Source organism: Macrobrachium nipponense, chromosome 31 (assembly GCF_015104395.2).
Source record: "Macrobrachium nipponense isolate FS-2020 chromosome 31, ASM1510439v2, whole genome shotgun sequence".
Lineage (NCBI taxonomy): Eukaryota > Metazoa > Arthropoda > Malacostraca > Decapoda > Palaemonidae > Macrobrachium > Macrobrachium nipponense.
In genome coordinates, this window is record NC_061093.1 from 45,692,019 (window position 1) to 45,704,783 (window position 12,765).

Here is a 12,765-nt window from a genome sequence, read left to right on the forward strand (position 1 = left end):
TATGATGAAATATCGTTCATAGTAATTAACTTCTCGACATCTCTGGTTAGGTTTAGGCTGATGACCAGCATGTCTATTTTCAGTTGCTTACTCATGATGAATGTACATTTATGACAAGATCTCAAACAATACATTATTTTGGGAAGATCGCTTCATAAAACACACACACACACACACACCTAAGTATGCAACAGCCAGCAGGCATGTTAAAGCGTGCTTGTACCTACATTTAAATGTATGTCTGTCTATATACTCGTACCTAATAGACATGAAATTGTATGATATATATATATATATATATATATATATATATATATATCATATATATATATATATATACATATACATATAAATATACATATAAATGCTCTCAAACGCAAATGCAAACATACATAAATCTCTCTCTCTCTCTCTCTCTCTCTCTCTCTCTCTATCTTCTCTCTCTCTCTCTCTCGTCTCTCTCTCTCTCTCTCTCTCTCTCTCTCTCCTCTCTTTTCTCTTCTCTCTCTCCATATGCATTAAATTCTGAATTATTCATTTGCACATCTGTGTAAATTCATCAGTGTTTACTTCCTAAGAGATTTGTAATATATGTTATTTTTTGTTGGATTGTGTGCTTATAAAAATGAAATAAATCTATTCTTATTCGCCACATGTTGTTTTAATTCCAATATTGTGTGTAAATTATTGAAATAGGAATAATTGATAGCAGAGATATTGTTTAAGTACAAATTATTTTTCATTAGGTGGAAAGATTAGCATGCTACTGAAATATCTTCGGAACAGTTTACAGACAGTATTTCTCTCAATTTTTTTAATGTTCAGTACCTGAGGCTTGGCATGCAAGAAAGGCCAAGAAAATACGTCAGAAGTCAGAGCCAGTGCTAACATAAAGCAAGCTTAATCTATGGCAGACTGACCAACTAAAAGAATATATGAAAGAATTAAACATAAACTAAGTAAAATTGAATTGGTTAAAGGTAAACAGCTAAAAGAAATAATAAACAACTGGGTCAGTAAAACTTGCCAGAAAGAAATTAATGAAAGGACAACAACAGTAGGGCCAGATGGGCCAGACTAGATACACTACGATTGAATGATAGAACTAAAAGGAGAAGATACAAAATGTTTGTGCTGTGAGGAAAAAATAAAAATTTAAAACATTTCTTACTCTCCTGTCCAGCATACAATGAGATTAGATTTAGATATAGTTATATGCAGCAGCCATATCAGGAAAATACAGAGGAATTGATCGATAATGTACTCTTATTTGCCGATCTACTGAGAGGGAAGTTGAAAATAGGAGAGAATTTCTTAAAGAATTGTGGTGTTTCGGAGAGAAAAAACTTAAAGACACAAACAAAGGCGGAATAAAACAAGCAAGGGAGCCGTTTCAAAGTTATATCTCGCTTACTACTACTACTACTATTTACATTTAAAGCATTAAAAACAAGCTTCAACATTGATCCTGCGGCCTATAAATTGTTTGTTTCTGTGGGATTTGTTTAAATTACATGGGTAAATACGTTGCCGTGATATATTTTACCCACGCACTAGGCAAAAACACCTTTTGATTCCGTGATCAACGGCAGTTCTTTCAAGGTAGGTAGTGAGGGGTACCCAAGCCATTTTGAAGCCATAACCTAGGCTAGTATAAGAGCTGTATTGCGTTCATTGGAGTGAATGTCACTGTTATTGTTACAAACTACCCAATATTTTAAATGACCGAGCGGCGACATAGCTGCCACCTCTCTCGGAACGCGGCCGCTTCCCGAAAAAGCTCTTTAATTAGCCCAATGCCATTACTACCTAGCTAGCCTAGTAGGTAGTACCTAGCCTTACTAATTAAGTGCCATTACTAGGCTAGTACCTAGCCTTAATTGAGTAATTTAGGAGAAAACACTTAGTACTACCTTACTATTAGAGTAAACAATCGAGTGGACTGGCCAACTCACCGACTACCGCAGTTTTGGCCACCCTCCGAAAAAGTACTTTAACACGACCTGACACCGGAGATGGTCATCAGTCATGAGTTGTTGGTGGTTAGTATAGCAGGAGCTCAAGACCTCTACTCTCCTTTTGAAGTATGTTCTCCAAAGTTATAAATTAAGGCCATATTTTAAGATTTAGGGTAGAACACCATGGCAGGCCAACCCTCATCACGGTGGACGGGTCTTATTCACTCGATATTTAATTGGTGAAACAAGAATACAATTGCAACTCTAAGCATACCATTTAAAAGGCTGAAGTTTCGTCAACATAATGTGATATATGAAAGCCCCATACGAACTAAAATAAGCATGTGAGCTCTTCGTAAAATATGTTTGTTCCGATACGTAATACAAACCCTCGGTCCTTTAACAATAGGAAGGTAACTAGCGGCAGCTGGGACGGTCGTAAGCTTCGAACAAGGGGAGAACGGTAGTTAACTGCTTGTCGATCGTGCGCAGCGCCGCGCGCGCCGAGAGGTGAAGAATCACTTTTGCTTTCGGCCGCGGGTGTGAAGGACGTGTTTCGTCATCGCTCTCTGCCCGCTTCATCGTCGTATGCTTTGTTTATATTGTGTTTTCTACTAATGGTTTGGTTTGACTTGAAAATGAAACTGTAAGTACACTGTTTTCATTTTCATTACTTAATTATGAATCAACATGGAGCTATCGCCGTAGAGACGGCGATTTCCGCTCTTTTCATGAATTGAACCCTTGAATTATGTCTCGGTGCCGAGGGCGGGCGCACTCACGCCGAGTCATGTATTTTGGGCGAAAGTGTGTAATTGAAAGATGTAAGTACTCTTTTTCATTATATTTTTGCCCTGTGCGTTCGTTGCCGAGAGCTTGATTGCGCTCGGCAAGAGCCTCTTATTTTGTATGAATAGAATGCAATGAAAGTGGATTCGCAATGCAGTTTTCTTTTCATTTTCATTTATTAATTGCATCAAATTTAATTTTGGATCAATTTCCGCTCTTACCCGGGAATTAATCCTTACGATTTATTGCTGTGAAAGTGAAAATAGCAAGTGCAGTATTGTTCATTTTCATATATATTTATGATAGCATCATATTATATGGATCAAGTTTCCGCTCTTACCGGGAATTGATTTTTCCCTCTTTAAGTTCTATGAAGTGAATCGCAAGTGCAGTATTCTGTTTCATTTTCATATTACTTTTCACTGCTGTGCGGGGGTAGGGGAAGCGAAGGTCTGCCAGGAAGTCGTCGGAAAGCTCTCCCGCGACTCCCTTGGTATCCGATTCTTCGTCTTCTTTCCTGCCCCCCCGCTCAGCTTCCTCGTATTTTGTTTTTGGGGTCTTCCTTCCGTTCGGGGTGGGGGCATGTCTCCCCCCCCGTGCGTGAGGGAAACCCCTCTTACTAATCTGTCTGTGCTACCGCAGGTGCTACAGCCGTTGGGAGACGACCTTGGACAGGTATGGGACCACTGCGGCTGCAGGGCGTGCCTAGCATCCACGATCTGCTGCAGAGTCTAGCGAGGTCTGGGGCGGTGACCTTGGAGTGGTCTCCACTACAACCTTCACGGCCGCTTATGCTGCTTCCCCCCCCCCCCCGCTGGTCTACACTCCCCATGCTGTGTCGGTGACGCCGTCTGCCGCTTCTAGGGCCGGTCGCCGCCGTACCGAGGAGGGGTATGCCGCCGCCGCCTGTGTTTTTCTTCGTGTTGCCTGCCCCAGACTTCCGCTGTTCCACAGCTCGCCCCTGGACCGGCCGCCAGTACCACGCTGGCTGCCGATGATTCTACGAGGCGATGGCTGGGGTTGGCCTGCCGTACCTGTCGCTGATGTGGTTCCCGCTACTGCTTGGCTGTCCCTTCTGTGTTTACCGCTGCCGCTGTTCCTGCCGCTCCTGAGCTGGTTGCTGTTCCTGTCGCTCCTGGTTCCTGCGCCTGTCCATGCTGGTCCTGCCCATGGTGTGTCTTCCCCAGTCCCAGGTCCTTCCGGACAGGTGCAGTCGGGCCGTGTTGCTTCGGCAATAGGCCCGACTCCGGCCTGGATGGAGGACCTGACGACTGTCCTGCGTGAGCTGACGAAGAAGAGGAAGGTGTCATCTTCTGTCTGGTTGCCTGGCCCTCTTCCCCTTCGACTTCTAAGGCATAAGCCGAAGAAGAAGAAGGCTGCCTCCCCCCCCTAAGAAGTCTCCTTCGGGAACTTCTAAGGGCCCGTCCCACCTCGGTGGGACGGCGGGGGGTCCTTCTGCTGGTCCTCCTGCTCCTTCGGGAGCGGGGCCCGTCTCCCCTTCCGTAAGGAAGAGATAGACGGGGACCAGAGGAGTATCGGTTAGCTCTGGTACTTCCTCGCCTGGTGCTAGCGGCGATGCCGCTACGCCAGGTTCCGGCTCGGTCTCTCGTTCGCGGGAGATCCCGAGTGTACGCTCTCCCTCGGGAGACCGTGCAGCCAAAGTTTCGGCGCCAGAGTTCGCTCGGCGCCAAGACCACGGCACGGAGCAGAAGGCTGGCGAGAACCGCTCAGGTGACTCTCGCCAGGCCAGCGGCCGCTCTCGCAGCGACCAGCTGGTAACCGGGTTTTGTTTCCCCCTAAGAAGACTCCTTCGGGAACTTCGAAGGGCTCGTCACATTCCGGTGTGACGGGGGGGTTCTTCTGCTGGTCCTCCTGTTCCTTCGGGAACGGGGCCCGTCTCCCCTTCTGAGAAGAAGAAGAAGACGGGGACCAAGGGTGTGGCTGGCTTAATCCGCTGGTACACCCTCGCCTGGTCTTGGCAGCTCTGCTGCTAAGCCAGGTACCGGCTCGGTTTCTCGTCCGCGAGAAGTTCCGAGTGTACGATCTCCTTCGGTGTGGACCGTGCAGCCAAAGTTAAGACGCCTGAGTTCGCTCAGCGTCATGACCGAGGCACGGAGCAGAAGACTGTCGAGAGCCGCTCAGGTGACTCTCGCCAGGCCAGCGGCGGCTCTCGCAGCGACCAGCCGGTACCTCGGGTGGTGGACGTGACGGTCTCTGACCGGCCACGGGTGAGGCTGGGAAGAGGTCCCCCAGGTCCCCTCGACCCGACGGTACCAGCCTCGGCTGGTACCAGCGGTTTGACGTGCCGCGAGGACGCTCACCGGTCTCACGGCGAAAGCGAGCTCTGCAGGTCACCTGACCGCCGCTCCCACAGGGACCGGGCGGATACGGTGACCAGCAGCAGCTCGTCTGACGCACGGGACCGGGGTCGACGTGCTCAGTCGAGCCGCTCGCCACAGGTGAGCGGCACGGCCAGGCCTGCAGATCGATCCCCACCGCGGGTTGGTGATCGGCTGCAGCCCCCCACAGTACGCTGGTCCTGCCAGCGAGCGGGGGGGGGGGGGAGCGTCAGGTCTGTCTCTCCACTACCTTCAACTTCCTCGGGCTACACCGGGAAGAGCGAGGTAGCTAGGAGTGTGATCGTGAGAGGTGCGCCGCTCACGATCCGTCACGACGCCGCACGTGCCACGTATGGTCTTAGGGACCACAGGACGTACGCGCAAGTGATTGGAGGCGACCGTCAGGGGGTGGGGGGGGAGAGGGGGTAGCGTCAGTTCTGTCTCTCCGATACCTTCAACTTCCTCGGCATACGCCAGGAAGAGCTAGGTATATAGGAGTGATCGTGAGAGATGCGCCGCTCACGATCCCCGTCACGACGCCGCACGTGCCAGGTTGGTCTTAGGACCAACCAGGACGTACGCGCAAGTGATTGGAGGCAACCGTCAGGGATCTGTTGCTGGTCTTCTTCTGAAGGAGGAGGGTCCTGGGAGCTGCTCTTGTTGGAGGGACTGGGACGGGTCCCTACTCCTCAAGACGCTGTAACTTCCGAGATTCAGAGTAACTTTACCCAGGTTATTGCACTGATTCGTCAGCACAACGACCGGGGGGAAGGATCACCGCTCCCACCAGCAGAGCCCATGTCTCTGCTCGAGTCGTTTTGGGGCCCGAGAGGGAACCCAAACCGACGGTGGGTATGCCGCGATCGGAGCTTACCGATTCTGTCTTGAACCAGAGTCTCTCGTCTCCGGACAAGAAGGCTCTCTCAGTTCTGGCCGGTCGATCAAGCTACTTCCACCTCCTCTACTGCGACAGCGGCGTTTCTACGTGTCTTCGGACACCGTATTTAAATTACTCCTTCGGTCCTTCTGAGAGGTTTCGACCTCGACGAGGACTGGAATGAGTCGGAGGACGGTATCGGCTCTCTCCTGTCAGGTGTCGATCAGCCCCACCCAGACGACGTTCACAGTGGCGGCAGACCCTTACCTACAGATGAGAGTTCGTAACCCTCCTCGGGAAAAACGATTTTCTCCTGACGATACGTTTCCCAGACTCTGAGAGGCCATCGCCGCAAGGCGATGGCTGCTCCTACTCTTCTCCAACTGCTAGTTCCACTGGGAAGGCGAGCGAGTATCCAATTCCTCCCCCATTCCCTCTCTCCTTACGGCTACGAGGGAAAGGGGAAGGATCCTACAGAGATTTCTCTGTAGGATCCCACGTTGGGGACTGCGCTACCAGGGGGGGACCTTCGGGTCCTACCTGACGTAAGCCCAGGGTCGTTGAGGAGGGATCCTGCCCCATTCTCGATTTCTACGGGAATCGAGAGGACCACCAGCCGATATCGTTTGACGAATTCGGTGGGGGTTTCGCAGACTGCTTAGAATTCTACGGAATTTCTAGCGCATTCAGAGTGAGAGTTTCTTACGATCTCCAAACACTTAGGCGAGACCACGGTCCAAAGTGAGCGAGACGAGAATCCCCGATATGTTACACGATAATCGGGAACCTCGCCTATGCTCGAATTCCTGGAATTTCTAGCATTAGGAAGAAGACTGCTGCTGAAAGAAGACTATCTCACAGTAGGCGACCAACCTGGAATAGAGAAGAACGGACGGGAATATCCAGTTTGGCTGGAACTATCGTCTTAGTATTCTGTTCACCATTGAAGCTTTCTTCGAGGAAGACTTCTCCTTCACTCTCTTTAATAGAGAACGAAGGTGGTCGATCTCCAATCCTTATTTTGTTTTCTTGAAGGAAAGAATTTAGGATGGAGATCGTTGTTCAGAATCCTACAAATATACTACGTATTTGTTCCGACACGGCATACAAACCTTCGTCCTTTTTACAATAGGAAGGTACTAGCGGCAGCTGGATAGGTTCGTAAGCTTTCGAACAAGGGGTTCGGTAGTTAACTGCTTGTCCGACAGGCGCGCGCAGCGCGCGACTGGGAGGTAAACAAATCACTTTTGCTTTCGGCCTGCTGGCGTGTGGACGTGTATCATCGCTCTCTGCCCGCTTCATCGTCGTTTGCTTTCGCATGATTGTGTTTTTCTTTTTCTATGTATCTAGTGAAACTGAATTGTAAGTACAATCATTTCATTGAATTCAATGTGAATTAAAGGATCTTGGTTTCACAACGCCCTCCGATTACCCGAGTGCCGGGACTGAAGGGCGTAATTGTGGGAATTCATTTTCCCAGATGATCCTCGTATTGTGTATGCTCGGTGCCGAGGGCGGGAGCGCTCGCTCCGAGCGTATATTGGGTTGGAAATGTGTAGATGAAAATCGTAAGTAAGTGCTCTTTTCATTTATATTTTTTTGACCTGTATGCCCGTTGCCGAACGAATGCGCTCGGCACGGAAACTTATTCAGTATGAAAGTGGAATCGCAAAAGTACAGTATTCTTTTCATTTTCATATATTTTTTTTTTTTATTGTAGCAATACTCATTTTGGATCAGGTTCCGAGCTTACCCGGAGATTGATCCTTCCCCCTTTTTCTTTTGGATTTTGAATGAAGTGAAATCGCAACAAGTGCAGTTCTTTTTCATTTTCATTTTTTTTTATTGAGATTGCATTGTTGACTGGGATTCAATGTTCCGCTATTCACGGGAATTGATCCTTCCCCTTTTTTATTTGTATGAAGTGAAAAATCGCAAGCCGCAGTAGTCTTTTCATTTTCATATATTTGTTGATTGCATCAATTCTTTTGTGGACTCAAGGTTTCCAGAACAACCTTGATCCATAAAGGTAAGGAATGAAAACCTTTCACCCTTGCGCTCGGTACCGAGGGCGCAAATGCCGCTCGATCCGAGCCTTATTCATTTTGTGAAGTGAATCGTTTTTTGCAAGATGCATTTTCATTTTGTCTTTCCTTATTATTTAAATATTGATTGCATCAATATTATTTGGTTCAAGTTCCGCTCAGTCAGGGAATTGATCCTTATGCCTTGTATTCGTGCCGATGGCACGATTGCTCTCGGGCTCTTATATTGTTGTTGGGTACATGGGTACTGTGCGGGGGTGGGGAACGAGACCCCCCCACGCTCAGTTCCCACAGATGGCTCTTCCCCTTGGGGGGGGGGGAGGTTATCGGCGTTCTTCTCCTCGCCCGAGTCCGTCGAGCGCGGGGGAGGGCGCTCGATGCCCAATGTACAATTGTCATTATTAGGGTCTTCCCCCACTCGTTCGGGGTGGGATTCAAACCCCCGCCCAACGGGGAGGGATTTCCCCCCCATTAATCGCTACTACTATTAATTTTACCGCAGGTGCTACTGACCACGAAGGGGTGGACCTTGGTGAGGTATGGGCGTCCTTCCAATTGCAGGGCGTGCTGGTGTCAGGGGCTGGGCGCGGTTCTATGTCTGGGCCTACTGCGGTCACCCATGGAGTGGTGACCACGCAACCAGGTGACGACGTCCCTCCTCACCTGGTGTACTCGCCTCACGTGGTAACAGTCTTGCCTACAGCCGCTGTGAAGTGCCGTTCGCCGTACCGAGAGGGGGGCGTGCCGCCGCCGCTCGTGGTTGCCGCGCTGCAGCGACCACACTTCCGCTGCCCTAGAGCTCGCCCCTGACCTGCCGCCGGGCGGTACCAGGATGTTTTGCTGGCTGCTGCTCCACTTCCTGTGTTTCCGGTGCTGGCCTGCCCGTACCTGCCGATTCTGGCTGACTGTCCATTGCAGTTTGCTGCGCTGGCTGTCCCTGCCGTTGCTGCGCTGGCTGTTCCTGCCGTTGCTGCGCTGGCTGTCCCTACCATGCTGTGCTGGCCGTGCCTGCTGTTCCTGAGATGCCCATACCTGCTGATGTCGTCCCTGTTCGTGGTGGTACTACCCCAGACTTTGGTCTGTCTGTACAGGTGCGTCCGGGCCCTGTGGCTTCGGCTACAGCAGCCCCGGCTCCGCCCTGGATAGCAGATCTTACGTCTGTCCTGAGGAAGCTGACGAAGAAGAAGAGGAAGGTGTCGTGGTCGTCGTCTTCATCTTCTTCATCGTCGTCGGCCGCCGCCTCTTCCCCTTCGACTTCTAAGGCTTTACAGCCGAGGAAGAAGAAGGTCGCCTCCTCCCTCCTAAGAAGCTTCCTCGGGAGCTTCTCGGGACCCGTCTCACCTCGGTGGGACGGGAGGGTTCCTTCCGCTGGTCCTCCTGCTCCTTCGGGAGCGGGGCCCGTCTCTTCTTCCGCAAGGAAGAAGACTACGGGGACCAGAGGGGTACCGGCTAACACCGGTACTTCCTCGCCTGGTGTCAGTGGTTCTGCCACTGCATCAGGGTCCGTCTCGGCCTCTCGTTCGCGGAGGTACCGAGTGTACGGTCGCCTACCAGCGACCGTGCAGCCAAGAACCAGACCTCTGAGTCCGCTCAGCGTCAGGTTCACGGCACGGGGCGGAAGACTGGTGACAGCCGCTCATGCGACTCTCACCAGACCAGCTCTCACTCTCGCGGTGAACAGCTGGCTACCCGGGGACGTGACGGTCCACGACCGACCACGGGCTGAGGCTGGGAAGAGGTCCTCCCGTTCGCCGGTGCCAGCCACGGCTGGAACCAGCGACGTGACGTGCCGTGAGGACAAGCACCGGTCTCACTGCGACAGTGGAGCCTGCAGGTCGCCTGACCGTTTCGCTCTCACAAGAAAGCACTGACCGGGTACGGCAACCAGCACCAGCTCTTCTGACACTCGAGATCGGGGCCGCTGTGCTCAGTCCAGCCGTTCTCCACAGCGAGACGGTTCGACCAGGGACTGCAGTCGATCGCCACCGCGGGTTGACGATCGCCTGCAGCCCTCAAAGCCTGCTGGTTATGCCAGCGAGCAAAGAGGGAGCGTCAGGTCTGCCTCTCCCGTACCTTCAACCTCCTCGGGTTACACCGGGAGGAGCGAGGTATTGAGGAGTGATCGTGAGGGGTGCGCCCCTCATGATCCCACCACAGCGCCCTACGTACCAGGCACGGTTCTTGGACCGGCCAGGACGTATGCGCAAGTGGATGGGGAAGACCGAGAGGGCTGTCGCTGTTCCCCCTTCTTAGGAGGAAGGTTCTCGGAATATGCTCTTGTTCGAAGGGCTTAACGGTCCCACTCTGCAAGATGCTGTGACTTCCGAGATCCAGAGGAACTTTGCCGAGGTTACGGCGTGATTCGTCAGCTCAATGACCTCGGGGAAGGATCGCCGCTCCCACCAGCAGAGCCACGTCTCGGCTCGAGTCGTTTTGGGGCCCGGGCCCGAGAATGGGATCCAAATCGAACGGTGGGTCTGCCGCGATCGGAGCTTGCCGACTGTGTTGAGCCAGGTAGTCTCTCGTCTCCGGACAAGAAGGCTCTCTCGGTTCTGGACGGTCGAACAAGCTCCTTCACCTCCTCTACTGCGCACAGAGGCGTTTCTACGTGTCTTCGGACATCGTATTTATATATCCCTTCGGTCCTCCTGAGGTTTCGAACCTCGACGAGGAACTGGAAATGAGGTTCGGAGCGGTATCGGCTCTCTCCTGTCAGGTCTCGATCAGCCCCAACCAGACGACGTTCACAGTGGAAGGACGGCGTTCCCCTCACCTGCTGCCGGAAGTGGGGGGTGCCTGGCCAGCCATTGGGACCCGGTCCAACAGCAGGCGTACGTTCCAGGGGCATCGAAGGACGTAGCATTGAGACAGGAGATCAAGACCATGCTGAGCAAGAGAACTGTAGAAATCGGTACGGATCAGTCACCGGGCTTTACAGCCGACTCTTCCTGGTGGAAAAAGTCTACGACAGGCTGGCGCCCAGTGATAGATCTCTCTCCCCCGAACCGGTTGGTTCGCCAGACCCGGTTCACGATGGAGGACGGCACGCTCAGTGCTCGACTCTATCAGGGAGAACGATTTCATGCTTTCAGTGGACTTGAAGGATGCGTATCTACAAATACCCATTCATCAGTCCTTCGGAAGTACCTCCGCTTCATCCTCGACGGGGACGGTGTACCAGCTCAGGCCACGTTGCTTCGGTCTCTCAACCGCCCCACAGGTGTTCACGCAAGTGTTCACTCTGCTGTCTGCTTGGGGCCATTCGCACGGGATATGTCTGATGGGGTATCTCGACGATTGGTTAGTCCTGGCGAGCTACCGCTCGCAGTTACTACAGGACAGGGATCGACCTGCTCGAGTTCTGTCGCGATCGGGGGATCGTTGTGAACTTCGAAAAGTCCGATCTCGAGCACAAGCAGAGGATGAAGTACCTGGGTATGCTGATCGACACGGTAGCAGATTCAGGGAGGCAGCCAACCAGTTCCTGTCTCGGCAGGAACAGGGAGCTCAGCAATGGCAAGTCGTGATCGGACCACCTGTCGTCTCGGGAAGCCAGTCCCTAACGGGCGTCTTCACCTCGCGGTCTCTTCAGGGAGACCAAAGGAGAGTTGGTCACAGGCGACGGATCCAACCAAGCCTTCCATGGTCACTGACACAGGAGGCTGAGGCAGGACTAGCCAGGTGACTGGACGACAGGAACCCCTTAAGAGGAGTGCCTCCGCGCACTCTCCCCCGGACATGCAGCTGCTCTCAGACGCATCGACCGAGGATGGGGTGCACACCTGGAAGAGTTGCGGACTTCAGGAGTGTGGTACGAGAACGACAAAGCACCTTCACATCAATGTACTGGAACTAAAGGCAGCGTTCCTCGCTCTCTAAGAGTTCCAGGACCGCTTGATGGGACACTCAGTGGTGTTGATGTACGACAATACCACTGGTGGTGGCTTACGTCAACAAACAGGGGTGCCTAGTGTCTCTCCCGTTGTATCAGTTGACTCGGCAGGTGCACGAGTGGGCCGAGGCACACTCAATAGAGCTGCGGCACGCTACATTCCAGGGAAGGAATGTAGTAGCAGACAGCTCAGCCGTCGGGATCAGGTGATAAGGACCGAATGGTCTCTACACCAGGGACGTGGCGGAAAGGCTCTTCGACCTGTCGGGGGCGACCAGTCGAGGATCTGTTCGCCATCCGGCACATCAGGAAGCTCCAGGTGTTTCTTCTCGGCCGTGCCGGATCCATGGGCAACTGCAGAGAACGCTCTTCAACACCCGTGGGACAACCTCTTTGCTATGCCTTTCCCCCGTTCAGGCCTGATTCGCAAGGTGATCAGTCGAGCACTGGTCATCCCGAATCTCAGGATGATCCTGATGGCTTCCAAATGGCCACAGGCCATTTGGTATCCGGACCTGCTGGCTCTTCTCGCAAGAGAAACCGAGAGAGATTCCCCATTGGCACAACCTTCTCGGCCAGCCACCAAACGTCGAGCGGTACCACCGAGCAGTCCAGTCCCCCCTACGTCTTCACGGCTGGCTGTTATCCACCTTCTCTTGCGAACGAGAAGCTTTTTTCGTAGCGCAGCAACAGAGATGGCTGGCAAAAACGTCCGTCAGTCCTCTGCAGCTGTGTACCAGGAGAAGTTGGCCGTCTTCGGTGGTTGGTGTCGTAGACGGGCCTATCTCTTCTCAGAGCCACTCTTCAGCAGGTAGCGGATTTCCTCGTTTTTTCTTCGCCGAGGAAGCTCCTCTAAGTTCCCACA

At 52.3% G+C, this 12,765-nt stretch overlaps 1 protein-coding gene across 1 annotated transcript in view; it reads left to right on the top strand.

Moving 5' to 3' along the window:
• The first annotated feature begins 1,360 nt into the window (after positions 1-1,360).
• Positions 1,361-12,765, top strand: part of LOC135206833 (GON-4-like protein) — a 169,722-nt gene continuing 158,317 nt past the window's right edge. The window contains 1 exon segment of the mRNA XM_064238322.1: positions 1,361-1,602. The gene's annotated coding sequence lies outside the window, so the exon portion shown is untranslated.